This window comes from Lagopus leucura, unplaced genomic scaffold (assembly GCF_019238085.1).
Source record: "Lagopus leucura isolate 7727_CA_CO unplaced genomic scaffold, USGS_WTPT01 Super-Scaffold_100021, whole genome shotgun sequence".
Classification (NCBI taxonomy): Eukaryota; Metazoa; Chordata; class Aves; order Galliformes; family Phasianidae; genus Lagopus; species Lagopus leucura.
In genome coordinates, this window is record NW_024962274.1 from 1,220,487 (window position 1) to 1,241,472 (window position 20,986).

A 20,986-nucleotide genomic window follows, 5' to 3' on the forward strand; every position below is an offset into this window, starting at 1 on the left:
AGGGGACAAAAACACCTATTGTCACACACTGAGCCAGGAGCAGCGTAAGGCAGGATGCGGCAGCGACACGCAGCACCAGGTTCAGATTGCGCTCGGGTCAGCAATGGTGATGTGCTCAGTATTTGGAATTCAGGTTCAAGAGGGGCAAGTCGTCCCAGTGCCAAAGCCAGACAAAGAAGGGTGATTTTTTTGACATCCTTCGGAGTTTTGATCTCCATATTTGGAAATGTTTACCCATTGCTCTGATCTATTGCAAGGGAGGGGAGGTGACTCAGGGTCTGGTGGAAGCAGGATTTGAATTCCTTTAGTAAAGGGTTTTTTTTTTTTTTTTCTTCTTTTCATTCTTGTTTTGGAAGCTTCTTGTGGTCACTTTTCAGTTCTCTTTTGCTGCTGGACCTTGTTCCAAACTTGATCTGCGCAAGAGGGAAGCGAATTAGTGCAGGAGCTTGCCTGGATGCTGGTAAGTGCATCATTGCTGCTTTAGTGAGCGACCTGGGGTTTTTTGTTTCGTTTAGTGGGATTGCATCAACGTGCGTGCGTGGCTGCTGGTGGAGGCAGGCATGCGGATCAGCAGTCAGCAGAAACTGACCCAGCGAAGCCTTCTGTAGCAGGGAAAGGGAACTTAGTGGCTTGGGCTCAAAGGCAAAATGTTTCTCCAGGCCTAGGTATAAAGATAATTTAAGCTCCCATTCAGTCATGCTCTTCTTGTTTCTGGATAACGCAGTGAGGCAGCGAAGCAGTGTAGAGTTAAATGGCTATATATGCATGTGGTCAGCAAGTAAAATATAGCTTAAGAAAGATCTCTGTCTCCTGAGCGAGTGTGTGTGTTAAAAAGGCTGTGTAACACATAGATATATTTATTTCAAATGTTAATATTTAACTCTCCTGTTAGAGAACTGCAGAAATTTAGTATCTTTAACTGGATGTAGGAAAAGTGTATGGCTTCTCCCGTTATTTTTCCCTAGTGAGAAGTTTTTTCTCCATCTGATACCGCAGCTGTCTGCTTCTCTTTATTTTTTCCCCCTTTCCTTTCTCCTTCCTGAAAGGAAACTGCGGCTCATCCAGAAAGTCAGGGATACAGGAGAACGTGGAGCATGCTTGGCTTCCTGTTTTATTCATGGCAACTAAAGCCATGCTCAGGAATCTGCAGTGGAGATCCACCGCTGCATTCCTCTTGTCATTTGGAGCATGTAACACGGACAGAGAGCTTTTAGTGGCAGCTCTGGGGGCTGCCTAGCAGAGAGCCCTGTGCCTCAGACACCATTACTGCACCTCATCCTGTGCTTGGGAAGGGCTGCTGCTGAAATACGACGTGTAGTTCCTCTGCTGGTTAGTGGTGCTTGTGTCTCTTTTGCTGACTGGTGTTTTTAGGCTGATTCAAACTTGTTACCATGCTCTCCTGATTTTAAGCTTTAGTCCTCTTAGGTTTTTTATTTATTTATTTATTTTTTTACATCTTTGTTTTTCTTTTGCCCTCTTAAGTGGGGATGAATACTTGTTAAGAGGTTCGGTTTTCCTGGGGATGTGGATCAGACCTTTTGGATGCATAACTGGGCATTTGTTGCTCTGTGCTAGAAGTGCTTGGCATAATTTGCACAAGGGTAGGATGTGCGCTGAAGATCATTCTTTCGCAGAAGGTGGCGGAGGAATTGCTGGGGTGTATTCCTGCAGACAGGATGGGTTTGGAGTCTGCAGACTTCGGTTGCATTTTAATCCTTGTTTCAACAAGCTACTTGGGTTACTGTATCTTTTGGGATCAATTTGCTGTGCTGGGCTTCGTTCTCGTGCCAGCAGAACCACAGAATCATTAAGGTTGAAGAAGCCCACTAAGATCACCTAGCCCAACCCATCCTCACCGTGCCCACTGACCACATCCCTCAGTGCCACATCTCCATGGTTCTCAAACACCTCCAGGGATGGTGACTCTCCCACCTTCCCTGGGCAGCCTGTGCCAGTGCATCACCACTCTTTCTAGGAAGAAACTTTTCCCAATACCAAACTTGCACCTCCCCTGGTGAAAACTTAAGGCAGTTTCCTCTTTTTCAGTCACTTTCACCTGGGAGAAGAGGCTGACCCCACCCACCTTGCCACAACCTTCTGTCAGGTTGCTGTAGAGAGCAGTAAGGTCTTCCCTGAGCCTCCTCTTCTGCAGACTGAACCATCCCATCTCCCTCCCATTGTGCTCCAGACATTTTACAGCTCTGCTGCCCCTCTCTAGACATGCTTCAGGACCTCAATGTCTTTTTGTACTGAGAGGGCCAAACTACTGCTGCCCAAAGGCATTCACAGCCTGAGCAGAGAGAGGAAGTGATGGGCTGGATAATGGGCTTCTGGGGCTGTGTATGGGGCTGTGCAGCATGCAAGGCCTCACCTGGAGACCTGCTGAAGGAATCTTGCTTCCTTGGCTGTGTGTGACAATGTGGTGAGCCAAGGTCCATCACTCCATGTGCACTGCGCTTTGCCCTTGTGTGCCTCTGCACAGTGCTTCCAGCTCGGCCCCATGTCGGTAGCATTGGGTTGTGGCATGTCCAGGCTTTGCCAGCTGCTTGTAGCCCAGCTTGGTGTTTGGGGGCAGCACTGCAGGACTGGAAGTGATGCTGTTCTGTTCCCCTCGCAGTCTCTCCCTTTCTGCGCTTGTTGGAAGACCAGGATGAATGGTGCAAGGCCCAGTGGGTGATGGAACTCAGGGCCGTGCACTGGGGCTGGTAATCTCCTGTCTGCAACCTTCCCTGTGAGACGTCTCCGTTGGATGGATCCGAAGGCTGAGTGTCCCTGTGGATGCTGGGCCCAGGGCTGGAAGCACAGCTACCGGTGTTCTCCCTCTGGTGTTTCTTTGGGACCTGGGCAGATCAAATGATTGCTGATGCTAACCAGGATCTGCAGCGGATGAGCAGGAAGGATTTTCTTCTGCTTCAGGAATGGAGCCATTAAGGGCTGACTTGTAAACTAATACAACTCTGTAAAGATTTTTTTTTCTCCTTCAGCTTGGCACCCTGTAAACACTCAAGCCTGAGAAGCTTTCCATGGCTTCCATGGAACTCAAGCACTTTTAGAGAGCTCCACGCCTGTGTTTCTTAAACCTCTTGTAATGATGCATTAAATGCAGACGATTTGCTTTAGCTTCCAAGTAAGCAGGGCTGGTTCACTGCCCATCCTTCAGCCTGGCTGTTGCATCACATTATCACAGCACAACTCACCAGGCTGGCACCACGTATGATATGGCAGTAGTGACACTGTTGCTGTGTGACCCATTGGTGTGCACTAAGGGCTGGGTGCACCTGTCCCACAGCAGGTAAGGTCTGCCCCAGGTAACATGGGAATAGCACATGTGGGCAAGGAGACAAGGTTATACATAGATGCCTCTACGTGTCTGATGCTTTGCAGAAGTTTCAGAACACTGAAATATGTCTGCAGGTAGAGGGAAGCTGTGTTTTTCTGGTGGGTGCAGCTGTAGAAACTGAGGCACCATGTGGCAAGTGTGGGACAAGTTCAAGTCTCCTGATTCCATGTGGCTGTTGATGTTCAGCTCCTGCAGCAGGCATTTTACAACCGTTTGCTGAATAGTGATGTTAAACTCATTTCTCTTACTCTAATAAAACCATACCTTTCTGGGCAAGAAGCATTTCTACATCAGTTGCTTAAAGGTAAACCAAGTCATCTTGAGTATTTCATAAAGGTGATGTATGTTGGCAATATGTGACACGACCTCAACATGCATCATTATTCTGGAGTTTCCAGATGGCACTTTACCTAATTGTGCTGCTGCTCCTTCTTCGTATCTGAGCAGAGTGCAGTCTTCTAAGAAATGTCTGTGGTTATTAGCTTTATAATGCACATTCCTGTGTAACAGCTGTTGCAAGCAGCAGGAGGCCTTACTCTTGGCCTCATTCTTCAGTCAACTTTGAGGGAAATTCACTCCTGTGCACCAGGTATTTGCATTTGGGGTGAGATCTCTCAAATGAGAAAAACCTGTTTGCCTCTGGTGAGCGTGTCAGTTCAAGGACTTGCATACCCAGGAGGAAGAAATGAGTTGCTCCTGCTTCCTTACTGGCTAACTGTGCATAGGGCTCCCCAGTTCCCTGATGTGGGGGGTGACTGCATTTTAAAGACATTTCAGGTTTTGGAAGTGTGGCTGCCTGCAGCAGAGAGGGAAGGAGTTCTTGTGCTGTGCTGTCTCACACCCCTACTGTGAAAATATCACACGGACGTGTCCCAGAGAAGCTGTCTGTTTTGGCAGCTCCTTCCCTCCTACATGCTTGTTCTTCAGGTAAATCTCTTATCTCTGCCAGCCATTCCCCCTTCCTCCCTGAAAAGTCATTATCATCTCTTGAAATTAAGGAAAAGACAGGAGGAGGGAATAAAAGGATGTTGAGAAGTAGAAAACAATCAATTAAATAGTACATAGCATGTAATTTTCCTTGGAAACTTACCATGAAATTGAGGAGCACTTTAACAACTAGTAATTTAAATTGCATTTGAACACTGCTAATGGGTTGTTTGCATGGGAATTTTGGTCATTTCACAGCAGGCCCTTGTCTTTGGTACCCCTTCACTCACTTAAAAGAATAGAAATAAATAAAAGCCATTGTCCTGTAGATAAATGGTCCAACTGTTGCTGGTAAAAGGTGATACTGTAAGATCCTGTTACTTTCGGGACTGTTTGCTTCATTAGTGTCAGCTTGTCCAGTGTTAAATTCAAGGGAATTAATTAGTTTTGATCTGAAGAAGCTTGCAGGGCTTGCTATTGCTGAAAGGCAGGAAAATGACATTATCCCTGCTGTACTTAAACTTGTTGGAGGTAGAATGGCTGCAGGAGCTGCTCCAGGCTGACGTGGAATCTGTAAGCTGTCCTGTGGAGGACCCCACTCACCAGAGTCCTCCCTGTCCCCACACTGTGACCCTAGCATGGGGCTGGGGCTGGCCTGGGAACGCAGGCCACAGTCTCTATCACCCAGAACAAATCACAACAACCTTTTGTGAGCTGATCCCAAAGGGAACAACAGCGAGGTGTGGATCAGCTGTAGCTTCGGGATGTTGTTATGGAACTTAGGTCTGTTTTTGTAATGTTTAGCACTCCCTTCCTCCACTATACTGTTTAAACACCAGCGATTTTCAGCAAAACATAGTATATCGTGTGCTGTTTTGCCACTGGTTTTAGCGGGAACGGGCCTTATGGCAAGGCAGAGGCAAGTTTCTTGTCGCCTGTTGCTGAATGAACATCTCGTTTGCAGAGCAGGGTTTTTGCAAATCCGTGGGCACAGCTAACATATGGAAGGGGGTTCCAGTATAAAAACAAATCTGGCCTTCTGTTTCTGGATGTGTAGGCTGTTTCTTAGAAGATGGAACCTTTCAAATCTGTCCCTGCAAACGTGGCTGTTAAGTTCTTCTATTTCAGAGAAGCAAGGCAGCTGTCTGCACTTAGATAAGCTATAAAAAGGCAATATTTTCCCAAAATGGCTTTTTAAGCTCTACCTGCTAGACAGCTCAGCCAACATGGGTTCAGCAGGAGCGTGCCTACCAGTGCCCTTCTATGCATGAGACTGTGAACAATGTGAGAACTTCTGGGCAAGTATCCAGGGCAGCACTAAGCATCAGCCCTTCAGTCTCTGTCTTGGGGAAGGCTGCTGCACAGAGAACTGCCTTCAGGCAGCTCTCCCTTTGCTCTGTTGGTTTGATTTTTCTTACAGGATGTTGTAAGGGAAGATACAGATTGACTATAAGGAAGAGGTTGTTTTGTGATACGGGTGGTGAGGCACTGGCACAGGCTGCTCAGAGAGGTGGTGGGTGCCCTGTCCCTGGTGGCACTCATGGTCAGGGGGACCGAGCTCTGAGCACTGATGGAGCTGTGGGTGTCTCTGTTCATTGCAGGGCATTTGGACCAGATGACCTTGAAGTGCTCCTTCCAATTCAAAATGATTCCATGACTAGGTTCTGTGTTTAGAAAACAACTGAATCACAGAATCACAGAATCACCCGGGTTGGAAGGGACCCCAAGGATCATGTAGTTCCAACCCCCCTGCCTAGCAGGGCCACCAAACATACACATTCAGATCAGGTTGCCCAGGACCCCGTCCAACCTGGCCTTAAACACGTCCAAGGACGGGGCATCCACAGCCTCCCTGGGCAGCCCGTTCCAGGGCCTAACCACTCTCCTAGTAAAGAACTTAAGAACTGCTTTAACTTCAGTTTTTAATGTTATTTGCATCTTTCTTGTTGCTGCCTTGCCTGCAATGGCCATCTCCTTTTAACTGCAGGATGCTTTTAGTGTTCTCCCTCCAAGTGATTTACTTGAATGTGTTTCTGTTTGCTGTGCAGTCTGAGGATGGCTAAGTTGAGATGAAATTGATAACAAAAAATGTTATTTTTCCTAAGGGTAAGGATGAGGTTCCTAATAGTATAATAGACTTCTTATTGATACTTCCCAACATAGATGCTATCCACAGTTCTTTTAGTTATCAGCTAGTTATCTGCAGAAACATGAGTGCAGAAGGCTCTATCAGGTAATCTCACTGTTGAAACTGTTGGGACTGAGGGGGATGTGGCTTCTGAGTGGGTGAGTGAAGAATATTTTAAGCTGGGGGTTGTGAAGGTCAGCATTTGGGGGGGATGATGGAGGTGGTGACCTTGTGTGGGCTGGAGACTGCTGGGGGAAGGCAGGGGGAGGCCCACGCGGTGCAGAGGGGCCAGAGAGCAGCAACATGTGGTGTTGGGAAACTTCAGACAGCTCAGGTTCTGCTGAGATAAGGAACCAGCTGATAGCACCAACCCAGTGAGCTGTCTAGCAAGTACTCTTGCCTTTTTTTTTTTTTTTAATTAGTTGAATAAGCATCTTAATGATCCTTGCAAACTGCTGCACCCACTGCACAAATGCCCTATCATGTGTGGGTGTTGTTGTCAAACAGACAGCAGCTTCAGTGCTCAGTACTGACATGGAGAGTTATATGTTCTTTTTTTTGGTGCATGGGTCTCTTGGTCCCTTTGTGGTCCCTCTTGGTGCCTTTTGTATTGTGCCTAACCCTGCCTTCTCCTTGACAGGTTTTTCCATATCAGCATTCCGCTTATCTCCTCTCCCCAAAGCAGAGACACTTGGCTGGTAAAAGTCAATATATATTTGGTAGCTACTCCTTCACTATCTGTGTGTTTGCCAGTACCAAAACCCACTGAAAACTGGAGGTGTCTGGGGTTTGAAATAATCCCAGTATGTTATTTCTGGCTGTCTTCTCCCCTTGTTAATGCATGCAATGCTGCCACAAGTTTCTGTGTGTCTCGTGGTTGGAGCTTATGAGTGAGCAGTGCAGGTAAAGGCCCTTTGTTTGCCCACCTCCCTTTCTCAACCATTTTTGAAGAATGCTGATAAAATTTAAGTAATAGCCTTGTAGCTGAGAGATAAGGAAGAAAAAGTCTTAAGTGCTGATTAGTTTGCTGTGGAGGGAACGCAAACACCGAGGGAGCTTGGTGGAGGGAACTGACACTGAGCTACCCTGGAATGCTGAGACTGCTTATTTATCATTTACCCGCCTCATAAAAGCTTTAACGGTGGAGTAGAAGCCGGTTCTTTTCCTTAAGAATCTGCAATCCAAGATGGACAAACATGCACTTGAGGGCTGGGTGAGGGAGGGCTGGAGATAGAAATCTAGATAAAGGGGTTACTAGAAGAAAAAGACTTCGGAGGTGGGAAGTATGGCTGATGGGAAGGGTATTTAATGTGCTAGAGTGGATAGACAGAGGAGGGTGAATGGGTATGGAAGGAGGTGAGAAGACCTGAAAGGAAATAAGGTTGAAGAGGAGGGCAGAAAATGAGAAAAGCTGTGGGAGGAAAAAAGAGCAGTGAGGCAGCTGTGGGAGGGGACACTGTGGGATGCTGTAGATGAGAGTCAAGATGACCTTAACTTTTCTTTTTTTGTGTGTTAAAGTTATGCTGTAACTCAGCTACTGGTATTAGTCATCTCTCAGCGTATAAAGTACCAGTTTCTACCTTGAATGGAGAGTGTTGGTCTCATCTGAATTCCAGAGCTGGAAAGTCTCTTGGCTGGGTTTGAATGCTCTGTGCATCTGGTGAGGGTGGTTACACACCATGAAATTTTGTATGTGCACCACTGCAAAAACCCTAGTAGGCAAGTCCATAAGGAAATTCTGCTTAATGTTATCAAAGTTAGTCCTCCAGAGAAAACAAATCACAGGGGGGCTTGTGTGTGTGTACGTATTTAATATGGATGTGTATGTTATGAATTGTTTTTCTAGTGAGACAGACTGCACTTCAGTGAGATCTAATGGGAAGTAGGTGGGAGCAGTAGGTTTTGCTGTGTTGTATCCACTCCTAGTAAAAGAAAAGTAATCTTTGCACTTGGGTCCTTGTGCATTAACTTCCATGGAACTGAGCTTAGAAATCTTACTGGTCATCTGGTTCCTGTGTCATACTTCTCAGTTCATGAAAAAGACCTTAGGACTTTCCATAGATTCTGCAGGGGTTTTGTTCCAGTCCTGAGGACCAAAGGAATCAAGGAAAGATTTACTGTCACCAAGCTTATTTCCTTTTCTCTGGTCTCTTCTCTCCTTTTGGAAATAATTGGTCTTAATTTTTGGTGTTTATACTATGGCCAGTGTCCGTAAAGCTCTGAGTTTTCCTGAAGCAGCGGTAACAACTTCACCGTTCCTCCCAAATCTGGTTCTCCTCCTTCTTTCTTAATTTTGTTTTTATTTTTATCTTGAAGGATTTCATGCCTGATCCACATGTCTTTTGTGCGTCTTCTTCCACTGCTGTTGCTTTCCAGATCTTTCTTCTGGTTTCTCATTTTCTCTCCAGACTGGTCTTTTCCTGTTTCCCCCATTAGTTAGAGACAACTTCTCTGTAGCTCGTAAATGGTGTGGGAACTTGAAGGGCATCTCCTCTGGAGCTCAGTCCATCTACTATCATGGTATGCTGTTTCAGCAGGAAAAAAACCTGGGCTTGGAGCATCTAAAATTGCCCATTATCTAGGCTCATTTCTTGTAGTCCATAATTTGGGGGTGGAAAGAAGAGGCGAATCACTCTAAAAATGACTAACTCCACCATAGATCGATACAAAATGTTCCATTACGTTTTCATTGTCAAAAATGACTTCCCTCTCCCACCCCCTCCCCCTCCCCTTCTCCTGTGAGATGCTGCAGAGGCTGCAGAGATGTGGTCTTGTGGTGCAAATCAGTTCATGGCCAGCTTGGCAAAATGGTACCATGATCTTAGCTGAGAGCTTCCTTTTTGAATGAGCTGGGGGCCGAATGTGGTGGGGACGACCTGCTTTCAGAGGAAAAGAGGTTTTTGGCCACTGTAAGGGGTTTTCACATGCTAAAGGCAAGGAGCAGATCTGTTTGATGAGGAGCCGCTCCCCGCTCTCCTCTTTGGCAAGAAGGTCAACAGATGTGCAAAACATAAGGCAATATAAAGAGACATAATAGAAAGTGTCGTGGGATATCTGCCAGCAACCTCCTTGGGCTGTTGCCACTGATCTCGGGCTGATGAGACATTTAGTGGTGTGTCTTTGCTGAAATTTCTCATTATCTGTAGTGGTGGGGAGGAGGTGCAGATATTGGGCTTCCTTGTGCCTACAGATATTTACACAGCCCTTGGCTTTTACAGTGCATTTAGGGCAGTGGTATTACCCTCCTATTTCCAGTAAGTGAGGAGGCTAAGGGACTTGCCCAAAGCTACACACACATGCACAGACATGCATATGCATTCATCTTTATGCATGTATACGTGTACATATGTCAAGGCCAGGAACTGAATTTCCTGCTTCTCTTTATTTTGTCTGTCTTCTTGTGGCTATCAGAAGCATCTTCATGGGCAGAATGATGTGGTGGTAGGCAAGAGATAGTGCTGGTGTGCAGTTTTCACAGCCTGGCATGGATGCTCTCTATGGAGCTGTACCCATTGGTGTGGCATATCCACATTTGCCCGTGAAAGAGACAGTAGGTGTCACTGCACTGACCCATGCATCCTCTTGTAAAGGCTGAAAAGTGTTTGAAGTAGTAGAACACCTCCTACCTGCCTCAAGTGAGGCCTTGATCTGCTGTTAAACTTGCAGCACTACTTCACAAGCAGAAACAAAACTGGCTCACGGGACCAATTTAACCTGTGAGGAAGTTCACGGGCAATCCTGGTATCAATAAGTTTTAGCACAGATAGCAAAAATGACATCTTCTGCTTCATCCCACATTGGGAGAAGATCTTGTGAGGAGCTGGATGGTTTGGGATTTTGCATTCTCATGAGCTGTAGTGTCAGGAGCAGGAGCCAGGATGCCCTGCTGGAGCTGTCTGGGTCGCTGCTGCTCTGCTTCTAAGCTGATGCTGCAGAAACTGAATGCTGTGGGATCCAGGGCTCACGCAAATGTGTTTACCTAGCAAATAAAGGTGGGAGAGAAAAAAGGAAAAGCCTCAAAGCAGCTTTGGGTGTTTTTAAGTGGTGAAAATGAGAAATTCCTGAGTGGACATAATTATTGCCTGTTTAAACAGAAACTTACTTAGCTGAAATATCAACTCCTATAGAAGAGTTTTCCTGGTGTGTCCTTTTCATCTCTAACCACTGTCCTCTGGGCAATGCCTCCAAAGGTGCTGGGCACGGCGTTTTTACTTGGACTGGTACCTTGCTGTGCCTGTTTGCAAAGGGCATTGGCTTCTTTCTTCCTTGGCTTGATCCACCTCCCTGACTGTGTCAGGGCAAAGTTGGTGAGTTCGTACAAAAATTCACCTACTTGTGTCATGCATGGGCATCGAATGCCTGGCATTTGTTTAGGTGGAGTCGTTTGGTCTCACTGAGTGTATACATATGTAGGGATATTCATGTCTAAGTATATACAGCAGTTGAGAGAGGCAGGTGTACCACACTGATGTTTCTCAGGGCTTCAGACGAGGCCCCAGATGTCCTCATTTGCTGTAATTCCAGTGGGAGAAAGTGCAGAAGGGACCTGTTCCAGGGCTGAAGGGCTTTTTTCCCATTTGACCCATATGTGTTGTGCATTGTCTCAGCCTTGCTGATGGATGCTTGTGGAGTTGTCATAGTAAATCCTTTGGGGAATGGGATATGTGGTGGAGACAGAATAGATGGTGAGAAATGTTTGGGTGTGACCTGCACACTAAGAATTCACAGGGTCTTACTGGTGATACGTGTGTCATGCTACCAGCTGGCTGTGTACATGATGCTATCTGTGCTTATGTGCCATTTGTTTGTTTAAAACATATATAAAATACGAGGCTATTTCAGAGCACTGTGCTGGGTGGTCACAGTGAGACTGCTACCCAGAGCGTCCTTGTCGAGCTTAGAACACCACAGTGAGTGCTGCTATTGCCCTAATGGTTGGAAAGGCAGTGACCTGGGGCTTTCTGCTCATGTTAGAAAATGAAAAAGTTCCTTTTCCCTTTTTCCTTTCATATATATTTTTAAAAACACCAGTCAAGTGTCTCTGTGGTGCCTTCTGCAGCGGTTGCTTCACTGTGTGCTGTTGTCCACCTGCTCTTTAGAGGCTCCTTTGTTATTCTGATGCCACATGTTTTCTTTTCCCTTAATTGTTCACCTATAAGTAGCGGTCTGCAGGATGTGATTCACTGAGGCTACGCTATATTTGAGCCTAGTGATGCACACTGGATCCGTAGCAGGAATAAGTGGCACTGTGGTACCTTATATTACAGTCTGTTCTGTCGAGGCTGTTCTTTGCTGCTTGTTAAGATAGTGTGTTGCACTCCTTGCAGTTTATAAGACTTTGAAAGCTTGACATGGACATGATGTTCCCCCACAGATGTAGCTGCCGAGTCTCTCAGAACAGTTCTTTTGGTGCTTTTGACTGCTGAAATTAATGTGGAGCAAACTCTGAGATGTTTGAACAAGCTGAGTTGGCCTGGTAATATCTCTTTTCCCCAGGCAAACACACAGAGATGCTCAGCCCTCCCTCCCCCTTTTCCTTCCTTTCTCAGTCTGGAGACTGTCCTGCTATTGTTGATTACTGGTGTCCTGCACAAGTGTTCTTCATTTGTCCCTGGAGAACTTGCAGGTTGGTGCTCATTTGTTTCCGAATCATTGTCCTTGCAGTCTTGAATAATACCCCCGTTAAGCAGGTGGAGCTGATAAAATCACTTCCAACACAGCTGACAGCAACTAGGTCAGATCCTTTCTCACTGTTTCCTGACAGGAGAAAATAAAGTACACATGAAAGCAAAATACACGAGTTTTCCCCTCCGTCTCTACTCCCCAGACCCCCCAGTCATGGTTTCCTCAACAACAAAAAAGAAGTCGCAGCCAATCCGTTCCACGGAAGAGTCTGAATTTGTCAGAGTCAATGTTTCCATGTCTGACAAAGCTTAAAACAGAAGAAAAAAAAAAAATGCAGAGGCTGCATGTATGTGGTCTGGCTTGTGGCCAGGCAAGGAGTGCTCTTTAGGGTTATTATTAGGTAGATAACTGTATCAAGGGCTTAAACATCAACCTGGTTGCGAGGGCTGCTGCTCTGTGCTTGAAATGCTGATGCATGTTTGATGCTTATGTGAAAATGAATTGCACAGTCTGAAACCACTTTTCTTTTTTTCTTTTTTCTTTTTTTTTTGTATTTTTTTGTATTTTTCCTCCATGATAACTTCAGTGCCAGTGCAGTTCCTGGGAAGTGATTACAGGTGCTCCATGGGGAGCTATTGCTAGTTTTGAGCTTGCAAATCTTTTTTTGCTATTAGGACCAACTCTCTGTTAGTGTCTCTAATAGGAACCGTACTCGAGAGTTTGCACAGGTTGGAGGGATCAGTATCCAAAGGGAACTGGACTGCCTTAAAGACCATTTAATCCCTCCTCAGGGCCTATCTCAATAAGGTGAGGGAAGTTTTGGGGGCTCTGGGCTCTGCTTTTGAAGGTGTGTGTGTACACAGAAGTACTCAGGGGCACAGGGAAACCAAATCACTGGGACTTCAGTGTCTCGAAGCAGAGAGGGGCAGGAGGAGGTGCAAGAAGATATGATAGGAAGGACAACATTCTGATGATCCCTAAGAACTGAGACACAGTACTTACTGCCCCGGAGGAGCAGGAGCTGATGGAGAGAGATGCACAAGGCAAGGTGACGCGGGCAGAGCGGCAGCCTGGGAAGTTTCTTGTCAAGTGCTTCTTGGAGACCGGCAGAAGAATGTCTGTTTGCAGTGCTGGTAGATACCACGTATCTGTCTATGTTCCCATCTATATATGGTATGTGCGAGTCTATATATAAATGCTTTGGTAGCTGGTATTTTGGCTGATACACTCACAGTTTTGTGCCACATTGAGAGATTTAAAAATATCTCCCTGTTCCAGGAACTTCTATACCATGACAGATGTCATCTGGTGTGGGGAGTGGCTTCTGAAAAGAGAGCACAACGCTACAAGCGTACTATGAGCCTTAGGAGTCTATTAGATTATTTATTGCTCCACTGCCACCATAAGACGTGTGAGCTGCATTATTTCTGCCTGTCAGTTTTTTCACACGTTCAGTCAGGCAGCATCTGTCACTCCTCCCTGCAAGTCTCTTGCTTTCATTCTCAATGAACTTGCCTTCCAGCTGGAAAGGAGGCAGAATAAAGATTTCAGGAGTACTCGGAGCTAACGAACGAGTTCATTAACAATTACTTCAAGTCCTGTCTCTGAGAATTAGGGTCTCACTTAGCAGGGCTGCCCAGCCAAGCATGGGTCACCCCATGCTCTCTGTTGTTTTATTTGGTGGTGAGCCTGCAGACCTGTTGTGTCAGGCACTGTGGAAACCTACTGTGAGTCAGACCTGTCTCGGCAGCACGAGATGGAGTAGGATAGGAAACAAATGAGAGATGACATTCTCAAGACTTTCTTTTGGGAGCACTCCTCTGGTTTCCCAGACCTCAGCTCAACATCCAGGAACCTGTCGGTTCTGCCTTGTCCAGAGGATCTGTAAGAGTGGGCACGTCCCTTTTGTGTGGTGGTCAGGAGGTGCTGACAGGGCTGTGCCAGGCACGCTGTGATGAAAGCAGTTGGAAGGGGAGCACTGACACTGCCAGCGAGCATTGCTCATACATGCAGGGCTAATTCTCTGTTGCTCAGGCTTTGGACCAGATCTGGGTGGAGTCCTTCAGACTGGCAGAGCCTGAGAACATGTTGGGGTTTGCTACCTCCTTTGTAGAGGTCTAGTAAACAGGGAAAGGCTGTGAAAAGGGAACAGAGCTGTGAGAAGTCACATCAGACCTAGGTCTTTTTTATCTGCGTCGGGATGCTTGTCCTGTAAGCAAACAGATGAGAGCCAAAGCATTCCCTTCTGGGTTGGCTGATGAGGATGGGAGGCTTCACTGGTGAGGGACAAAAATGGTCAGCAGAGCAGTAAAGGTGTGTGTAGTGAAGGTGGGATAGGAGCAGTCAGATATTGCTATGAAGATGGACCAGATAGGGGGAGTCCCTGTGGGACTTGCGTGGGGTTTGGTTCCTGCCTCTTGAGCCTGGCAGTGAACTATGTTGCCTGTTCTGGTTACCATTTGCTCTGCACCAGTGTCAGGAGAGGTGTTGAATGGGTGAGGATTTCTGCCTGCCTTGGAGGGTAACCAATGAAATGTGTGTGTGATGGGCTTGGGCTCATTGGAGCAGCGAGTGACCCTCGCTGGTCATTCCATGGAGCTCTCCTGGGGGAGAGCTTTGCAGGATGGAGCCTTGATATTTTCTCTCATCTTGTTCAATCCCTCATTAAGGTCACAAGCAGTAGGATGCCTGTAGTGTTCTTCTGTGCCCTGTAGTTCCCTCCCGGAACTTTGGCCCAGTCCTACTCACTCTTGCCTGACCACGTATGCAAGTAACTCAAGGTATTGAGCCTGGTACCTCCCATTAACCTGGAGGTTTCGTGGAGTCCCAACGAGAGGCAGCCCACAGCTTCCCCTGACCTTGCAAGATGCCCTTCCTGCTCCTGACCCTGCAGAAACCCCAGGCATCCACAGTGCAGCCCTGGCAGGCACTGGCAACACATAAAAACCAAAATGCATAGAAAGCTTCAGGAGTGTGGGCGGCACGGGGAGGGTGGAAAAATAGCTGGGGCGTCGTGTCACCGGATGCCAGGAAGCAGCCCAGCACTGGGGTGAAAGATGAGCAGGGCTGTGGCAGTGGGACTGGCGGCACATTCTGTACATTCTGCAGCCGTGCAGCACGTGGGGCCGTAGGGCAGGCTGGCAGCCACGCGTTTCACTTTCAGGCATGTAGCTGAGCTGGTATTTCGTTATCCTGACACCCACCAAGTCTTTCTCTCTCTCTCTTTTTTTTTTTTTTCCACCCTGGTTTTAACCGAGGTGCACTTGTTTATCCAGCAGGGCTCTGCAGCCTATAAACAGGATGTCTGACTGCTTCCTTTCAGCCCAGTAACACTAAACCACTTCGAGTGCAGATAGTGCTTCAGTAACACTATTCAGGTCTGAATCAGCTTCGTGTCAGCTGTGGCTAGCATCATACAAGGCAGCACCTGCATCTGTCTGAGTGTGAATCTAACAGGTGCCCATGTGGATGTGGACTGAGTTGGCTGTTGTGAACAAATCCATGTTGCCAAAAAGGACCCAAGTGTGTGTTTTCATCAGGGTGGCTGTAATGGAATCCCAATTGAGACGGAGTCCTTAATTTCCATTTTGTAAAAGCAATCTAGTTTATAAAACCCGAAACCTGAAAAACCTTTTGGAAAAACTTCTGCTTCAATAAGCATGGCTTTCTAATGGTTTTCCCACTCTACTGGGGACCTGGGTATGGTGGCCCCAAGAGACTGAAAATGAACCAGAGCATACAGGAGGTGACTCCAAGTAGTGCTCTTGATGAGGAGCAAGATGTTGAAGGGGGGATAAAGGTTATTGTTCAGAAGCACTTGTTGGTTTAGAATATTGAAATCACAAATAACAGTAACAGAATGGAGGTTTGGTTTGACCTGATGAGTGTCTTGACTTTAATGTTCAAGGTGTTCAATGATTTTTAATGATTGTTAAATTGTTGCAAGCTCTGCCTCCTATTATGTCCTTTAGAACTCTCCTTCCCTTATATCTATAATTACTTTCTTGTAAAAATTAGATATTCAAAGAAATTTAAGTTTCCAGACCTCACGGTAGTGTAGAAAAGCTTTGGAAATGTGCTCCTTATACAAAGAGCGAGTAAGGGGGGAATTGCTATATATGCTAACTCTTGTTGTGTCAGTTTTTAAGCCAATCTTATCAGCTTTGGGATGGACTGATGATTTCTTACATTCAAGACTGGAAGGCAGGTCTCTAAAAGAGAGATGAATGTTGTCTGGATTTTGTTGGGTCGGGGTGCCCTTATGTTTCTGTAGAGATCTTGAGCTTCTATGTGCCACTTTAACTGATTTGTCAGAATGTTTTGTTTACACAGAAGTATTCTGAATCTGCTACTGAGCTTCGGTTCAGAATAGATATAGAAGAACAAGTTGTTCTGCCATAGCTCTTCTGCAAGTACCTCATATGCGTGCAGCTTCATTCCAAAATGCACATGCCTTTTTTGATTTTGTTCAGGCTGTATTGGAAGGTGGAACAAACTCAAGTGGGAAGGAAAAAATTTCTGTTTTTCCCAAAGTAAATTGATCTGCATTGGGCATCTTTTTCACAGACGTTTGTCTTTTGAAGTTATTACCTGGGCGGGCAGATCCCAAGTTGTGCAGCTGGATGTGACAACCTGGAATTTTTGCAGTTCATTTTATGCTAGCACAGCATTCTTAGCAGATCACGTTTCCTATAAAAAGCTGGATGATCCTGGTTTTAATAAAGGGGTCAGCATGCTCACCTTCTGTGCCCTGTTTGGCATGTGGTCCTTTTGTATGACCAGGCTGGTGAGTGATGGAATGTGCTTGCACCTGGTTGCATAAGGGGCTGACACAAATGAATGGGGTGAATGAAGCTGATGTTCCACCTGCTCTACAGCTGCCATTTAAATAAAGATGTGCCCCTGATCTCAAAAGCATTTACCCATGGCACGGGTTGGCAACACCAGGTAACATTTAGATTGTTTTGCTTGGCTTATGTAAAACAGGCACAGACTTTAGCGAGCTGGCGGGTGGTGCTGCTGTTCTGGGTGGGCAGCATGACATTGCCAGTGGTCACTGCCCTGGTGGAACAGGAGGACTTGCAGCAGGGCCTGGGCTTGTGAAATGGCCCATCCCCGCAGGCAGAAGGGCTGTGAGGGCTGTGGGTTGAGTTTTGTTTTTTGCAGGGTGCTATGTAACCTCCTGCTTTGCTGGTGCTACCCAACAGGCCTTGCCTCTCCAGTGACGTGTTTGCATCCTGCATCTCATGTTTCCTAGGGAAAGCGAAGGTGCATGGTATGATCTGGGCCAATTGCCCACTTACCTGCTGGTGTTTTGTTGGGATCAAGCAGTCAGACCAGTGGCCAAGCTTTCTCCTGACTGCACCACAGCTCGGTGCTGCACTCATCTCTTCTCCCATGAGCAACGTGGCACCTCCAGTCTGTTTTTTTTCTTTTTTTTTTTTTTCTTTCTTGCTTTTTGGAGGAGAACACAAGATAAAAGAACAAAGAAGAATAAAGGTAAATGTTTCCATGGTATCCAAAACCTGTGGCTAAACCACGTGTCCCTGTTTTCCAACCTTGCATACCTCATCTTTGCAGAAGGGTGCCCAAGTGAAGAGCCAGCAGCTTTCCTTATTGATGAGGAATCCTCTCTTTTTTGTTCCAAGTGCCTTTCTTTCCCTTTCTTAAAAAGCACTCGCTTGAATAAAGTGCTGGCAAATGCTTGCTTTTGGGTGCTGGACCTTGGTCTGGAAGGCAGGATGCTGGTTGAACAGTAACAGGAACGTGTAGGCTGGGTTTTGGCTTAGGGTGATGAGCAGCAATGGATTCTGCTCCCCAGTGCCCAGGACTGAGCTGCTCTTGGCAGCTGAAAGACACACTGAAGTTGTTGCCACAAGGGTAACAGAACAGGGGTTTTTACTTTTTTTCCTACAAGGTTGAGCCCTTTTCATGTAATTGGTGACTGTAAGTCAGCAAAACAAAAGTTTGTGGGCTTCGGGTGGATCATATGGAGAAAATATCTTGGTTGGCCTGGCCGTTTCTTGAAGTGGTGTTCGTGGGTAGAGCTGCTCCATGCTCCTTGCAGCAGCCTGGAGTCTAGAAACTATGCACTCTTTGCTGTTGGAGTGTTGAAAAACTCTCCTTCCTCCTCATGGATCTGGGCGTGCTCTCATCTGATAGGACTGACTGGTCAGTACAGGGTTCCAGCTCAAACAGGAAGGTGATCTGGGTTAGAAGTGATAACTTAGCCATTAGCATGTTGTGTAGGACAGAGATTGCCTTCATCTCATGTCAAATGTTTGCTGATGCTCCAATGGACTGAGGAAATGATGTGGCATGATGATCTCCCTGTGCTTCCTTCTTAGTTTGCTTTGTGGCCAACTGTTGAGAAACATGATGGCCTACTTTGTAAGTTACAACTTCTGTCCTAAATCTCGCATAGCTGATCCCTGTGAGTTAGCCTGGAGGGACTTCATGAGATTCATCTGCTCTGTGTTCCTATCTGATCCCCTCTGGACCTTGTGGCACTTGAAAGTAGAATATTGTATAAAATGTGTAGAAATTTGGTCAAAGAGGAGAGAACAGCTATTTCTAATGCATTCAGAAATGGTAACTGAAAAGTGATGGAAAGAGAGAATATATATACTAAATATCTTAGCAGGTAAAAACCACTAAAATTTAGAATAATCTTGGTGATGGTAAAACACCATGGTGAGGGAAATACATTTGAAAACTGCTGTTGGTGCCTGAGAGAGTGAGGGCGGTGTTGCATTAAGCTTAAGGAGAATTGACTAACTTTCCCACTAATTTTTTCCCCACTATCTTGTTAACATTTGAACTGGAAAAAGTCACGTGGTTTGAAAATATTACTTGGTTAAAGAAAAAAACAACAACACAACCAAGAAACAAGCAAGCACTTACTGTGATGTGTGGTGAGTAGAATTATAGGAGCTACCCAAAAAACAATGCTTTGGAGTGGGCTGTTGGATTGACTGAAGGAAGGAGCGATGTGCCTGGGCTGGATGCAGCATAGCAATGATTCTGGTATGAGAACAAAGTAGTTCAAGTAGATCCTCTGCCTCAAACTGAGATGCGTTGATTCAATTTGCTGATTAGTAATACATAAGAGGCGAGCTAAAGGTTAATTTAATAGAAGAAAACAAACATTAATATGAGCAGGGGATTAATTTGAAGCTTGAAAGGAGGGCATTGCAAATACTGGGATTGTGCAAGCTGGTTGAAACACCCAACCAGCTCCCTTCTGTCACTGGTGGAGACTGCTACTGCACAAAGCTCAAACCAGAGCGTGGCTGGCAAATGGGAAGTATTTTGTGTGGGGGGGGAAAAATTAGAAAGAAACAGGAAAAAGCACGTTCTGTTTTTGAGGAAAAAATAACTCCTAAGCACCTTCCCCCCTGCCCCTAATGAAACCCACAGACCTTTTCAGAATCTGAACTTTCTAGTTCCTCTTCAGTTTAAGAAAAACAGTACAGCACAAAGTTCCTAACACCTTTAAAACACCAGAATGTGGTCTCCCAGTTTTGGTGGGAGGTCAATGAGTTTTCCTGGGGAATAAGTTTCCAGGAGGCTTCCAGGCATGGCCAGGAGAACCTGCCTGCTGTTCCATAGCACCAAGTGGGTTTGCTGGAAGGAAGCAGAGTGAGTTCCTTGAGGATTTTCTTAATGCTGGCAGGTACTGTCTGATGTGCAGTACTTTAAGATGACACGCTTGTTGAGTTGTACCACCATCTATGCTTTCTCTATTTTGGGAACCTAACAGCCCTCTGCCTTCCTCTGGGTTGTTACCATCCTCTCAGCTGTCTGAGTGGTTCTGGCAAGTTGTCAGTCTGTGGCCTTGAAGTGTAACACTTGCCTGCTGAGTTAGGGTATCTCCTCAGCCTCTACCTCCTTCGTTTCCTCATTGCTTGCACCCTGCAGATGGGCTCCTGAGGTGCTGGGTGTGAGTTACAAGCTCCTGAGAAAATCTGTGGGTAAATAATTAACACTGCTGAAACACTGAGCTGCCTTCTCCCCTCCCTGGAACTGACTGGCAACAGTAAATATTTCCCTTTTTAGCTTGTCATGCCCATCCTAAGGAGCAGATCTCCTTGATTGGGATCTTTCCTCTCAGTTTTCTTTTACCTTCTCTTTCTGAGAGTAGATAATGCTCAATTACAAATGAGAGGTGGAACTGCAGGGGAGGAGCTGACCTATATGCCTTTCATCTGGTTATATCCCTGCACAGAGGAGAAAAAGGCTTCTGAATTGACAGAAGGTAAAGTGAGTCCTTTGGGCTCAAGCTGGTGCCAGGATAAAACCAGCAGCAAAAATCGGCCCTTGGTTGGGGTCTGGTTTGAGTCTGCAGCAAATCATTCAGGCTGTTTTACAGCAAGGTTTAAGTGAGTTGGAAGTGATGATGGAAAGGAAGAGACTGGGTGATTTCCAGAGGTCCCTTCCAGTCTGTGATCGTGTGAGTTCCTTGTGAGTTTTTTCACTCCATGGGTAGCAAGCAATGGGTCTTTGCTGACCTTCTGCTCTCAGCAAGTGGTACAGTGGGGATGGAAGAGATGCAAAATGGCTGGGGATGCCAGTTTGCACCCTTCCTACTTTTTACACTGCCTTGAAGGAGTGCGTCAGCTCCTCTCCAGGAGGAGGACTTGCAGTCAGTTATAGTGTGAAGTGCAACTGTTCTGTGTCCTCTGTTCTTCACTGGGGAGACCCCTGGGTTTTGCTATGAATGAAAGTGATGCTTAGAACAGCAGAGAAGCTCGGGATGAGCAAGTTGGGAAGTTGCTGAGGCTGTCAGAGGCGATGTGGCTTCTCCAGTGGTTGGAGCAGGAGGCATGTGTTAGGCTGCAAACATAGTTGCTTGCTGTGCTGGTAACTTTGGGATTATCCCAGAACTGTTTTCAGCTCTGTCATGGATTCCCTGTGTAACTTTGGACACTTTCAGTGCTTCCTAAAAGGCCAATCACTTAGGCCTA

The 20,986-nt window shown here is 46.2% G+C and overlaps 1 protein-coding gene and 1 long non-coding RNA gene across 5 annotated transcripts in view; one reads left to right on the forward strand and one right to left on the reverse strand.

The window, feature by feature from the left end:
- LOC122183869 (LIM domain containing preferred translocation partner in lipoma) overlaps positions 1 to 20,986 on the forward strand; it is a 303,475-nt gene that overhangs the window by 16,777 nt on the left and 265,712 nt on the right. For 2 of the 4 annotated variants that reach the window (XM_042878277.1, XM_042878278.1), the window contains one exon: positions 357 to 460. The gene's annotated coding sequence lies outside the window, so the exon portion shown is untranslated. Of the gene's footprint in view, positions 1 to 356; positions 461 to 2,617; positions 3,617 to 20,986 lie in introns of those variants that run through there. The other 2 variants (XR_006180395.1, XR_006180394.1) reach the window with 2 other exon arrangements.
- On the reverse strand, positions 9,731 to 17,738 carry LOC122183870. The gene is made up of 3 exons (XR_006180396.1): positions 17,588 to 17,738; positions 17,324 to 17,474; positions 9,731 to 12,152 (listed from the first exon to the last, which is right to left on the reverse strand). It is a non-coding gene; the product is annotated as an uncharacterized LOC122183870 (long non-coding RNA).